Source organism: Macaca thibetana, chromosome 16 (genome assembly GCF_024542745.1).
Source record: "Macaca thibetana thibetana isolate TM-01 chromosome 16, ASM2454274v1, whole genome shotgun sequence".
NCBI classification, from domain to species: Eukaryota; Metazoa; Chordata; class Mammalia; order Primates; family Cercopithecidae; genus Macaca; species Macaca thibetana.
In genome coordinates this window covers 6,372,852-6,376,158 of record NC_065593.1, presented here as the reverse complement: position 1 = coordinate 6,376,158, position 3,307 = coordinate 6,372,852, and the positions used below count along the sequence as shown (strand labels likewise).

The 3,307-nt window shown below is 43.2% G+C and overlaps 1 long non-coding RNA gene across 1 annotated transcript; it reads left to right on the top strand.

Moving 5' to 3' along the window:
* The first annotated feature begins 960 nt into the window (after nt 1–960).
* Nucleotides 961–1,943, top strand: LOC126938257 (uncharacterized). The gene is made up of 3 exons (XR_007720052.1): nt 961–1,084; nt 1,199–1,473; nt 1,580–1,943. It is a non-coding gene; the product is annotated as an uncharacterized LOC126938257 (long non-coding RNA).
* Nucleotides 1,944–3,307: the final 1,364 nt, after the last annotated feature.

Genomic DNA, 3,307 nt, shown 5'->3' with positions numbered 1-3,307 from the left:
TCCAAGAGCTCCTTGGTGACACAAGAAAGTCAATATGATTTAAACCCTGCCCACAGTGGCCAAGCCACCATCTCACTTCAAGAATGTGAGCAAATGAGGAAAGCCCACAGAAAACAAAACCGTGCAGCTGAAATAGTAAGTGCCCACAGAGCTGCAAGCATAGTATTTGAGAGTTTAGAGGAAGAAGAAATGTACGGATGTGGTCTGCATTTCCCACGCTGTCTTGCAATCATTTTTCTAGCAAACAGCAGGAAATGTGAACATTGCCTGGAGCATAAAATCTCGGTATCATGCAAGGTGTTGCAGACCTGTAGTCCTGGCTCCTCAGGAGGCTGAGGGGAGAGGACACCCTGAGTCCAGGAATGCAAGTTTGCAGTGAGCAGTGATTGCACCACCGTGCTCCAGCCTAGGTGACAGAGTGAGACTTCATTTCTAAAAACAAACAAACAAAACAAAACATGCTGGCTAAGGCAATAACAGGTGGTCATAATAATAAGTGTAGCTAATGACTATCTAGTAGCTCCTATTAGCCTAACATTCTGCTAAATACTTTACACAACTATTGCTATCACTTCCGAATAGTACTTGTCATTTTCCAGGTACTTTTTATACTAACCACTTTACCTCTATTAACTCATATAATCTTCATAACAACCTTAGAGACAAATACTATGGTAGTCTTCATTTTACAGATGCAAAAACTGGGGTGCAGACTTTAATCAACTTGCCCAAGGTCCCACAGACAATAACTGGTGGAACTGGAGTTTGAGTGAGGCAGCCCGGCCCCAGAGACTTCATTTGTGGCCTTTATGCCCTACACCTTCTCAAAGGCTGAGTTAATCTTCACAACACCCCATGAAGCTCTGAGGAGAGCAAAGGTTCAGAATTGCTTCCCAAACTCACCCAAGATCGTAAGACTAGTCCCCATGACACTAGACTGCCTCCCAAATAGACCTGGAAAATGAACTGGGGCCAAACTGTAGAGAGCTTAGATGAATACCTTAGTGCAAAGATGAATACTTTAGTCAATCTGTCCTTACTCCTTAACTTTGCTCTTCATTGTGCCCCATGCTTCGTGCTCTGTGTAAGCCACCCAATTGTTATCTTTGACTCCTTTTCTACATCTCGTTCTGTTATCTGCCTTCCTCTCTCCAACAGTTTACCTTCCATCCTCATCTTCCTGCATTAACTTCAACAGTACCAGACATTTCTCAATTGGCCAACTGCTCTCCACTTTCTCCATCCCTACCTTACATGTGGAAGAATGGAACTAACCCCAACCATCTTCGACAGCCACCCTTGATTTCCCTCAGCCAATCAGCAGGGCTTATCTACCTATTCACAGGAACTGGTTGAGAGACAGATCTAGCAGATTGCTGGAACCAGCTCCCAGGGGCTTCACAGTCCACTGCGGCCCCCTCTACCCCACGCTGGGTCCAGGGACATCACATTGGTAGTCTGAAATCAGCCATGGTGAGAGAGTTTGTGCCATAAAAATCAAACGCTGCGTATCAGGGTTTTTTTTTTTTTTTTTATTTTTACCTCTTTTCTTTTTCTTTTTCTTATTTGAGAAAGAGAGACAGGGAGAGGGAATTGCTAGATATTCATCTGTACACTACTTGGTTGAACAAGACCTAATTTAGGTCCATGAGACGTGAGGAGATATTTAATCAGGGTTTGGAGAAATCATTGAAGAAGATTCTATTCTTTTGTGTAGGGAGAGTTATAAAGAAATTGGATCTGAGACTACTAAAGCCATTTTGGCCATCAAAGGACCTAACCGGAGGATAGAGTTGACATACAGAGAAGAGCTGCTCTGAAAGGATCAAAGAGGTCTGGAGCCAGAGAGCACTGATGGTGTGGACTTCTGAATCCACCCCCAAAGCCCGTATGCCTCTTCACTATTCAGTTAAATGAGACAATAAAGTCCCCCTGTTTTAAAAACCAGTTTGAATTGGGACTTTTATGGCCATCAATTGAAAGATGTTGAGTGGATACACAGAGTTATGACTTAGGAGTAAGGCCACCCCTATTGCACAAGCCCAGGGGCACCATTCACTTGAAGTCTTTGTAAAGGGGAGTCCTTCCTTGGAGTCGGCAGGGCCCAGCCTGTGCAGCCACATGTGGCAAATGTAATGTTGTGCCTAAGAAACAGCCTATTCCCCCCTATCATTCAGCAGGGAGCCCAGATTCCCTGCTAGTACCCCATTGATTCCTTTTATTTCGCTGCCCATTTTCATTCATCTCTTCTTATTACCCTGCTGCATATAACACACCATTGCCCTGTTTTTATTTTCTCACTTCTTCCAACAGCTGACTTTTACTGCTTTCTACCCTTATTCTCTGTCTTCTGTAGCCTTTGGGAATTTCTAAAAAGAATAAACAGATTTTTTAAATCCAGGCCAGCTCCATCGATTAATCAAAGCTTTCTCATCAGTCTTCCAAGTGTTTATCCTGTTATTTTGCTTTCTGTTCAACCCATATTGACCAAGCTGGCTCATTCCTCATGTGCCAAATATGTCCAACAAGTACGTGTTTCAGCACCTTTATGTGTGATGCTTTCCTTGCCTTGAATTCCAAGATCCTTTCATCTTCCCATATTGAAATCTCGTTTCCAGCAATTCCCAATTCAAATCCCTCCCCATTATGATTGTCTTACTCCAATATTATTATAAGAAACAGACCTCTTCAGCCAAAAAAGCTCAATGTGTTGAATTAAAAGAATACAGGCCTAACTCACAGAACCTAAGGCAAAAAATGCAGCCAGGTCTCATATGAAATTGGAGGAAGAGAAACCAGAAAATCAGGAATGGAAGTTACTCTGTCCATCTCTGGAACACCCCGTTCTCACTTGTCTGCCTCTCTATTCATATCTGTCTCGTTGTCGTTGCTCTCTTCACATCTGCTCTCTGGATTTTGTGTATGTCTGGTGGTTTGTTTGTTTCATCGATTCCAGAGTCCGGTGGAAACTGAGTAGGTTCTCACTATGTCTCAATTTTGAATGTCTTGGAGGAAAAGCTAATAGGTTGTTTTCCCCTGGGTCTGATGTCTACCCCGTGACAAGTCAACTGCGAAAGAAGGTACATGACTACATGGCACCTTTGACTGTTCCTTCCAGGGATGTAGAAAGATCAGACTCTCTAAAGAGGAGGTGTAAGGGCATGGAAGAAGGGATTGGCATCCCTAATATGCTAATCATGCCTTACAGTGATTCCACATCCCCCACTTCTTACTACATGTATCTAATACTGTTGTAACTTAGATTCATGCCCCACTTTCCCCACTAAGGTACTGGGAACAGAGATCA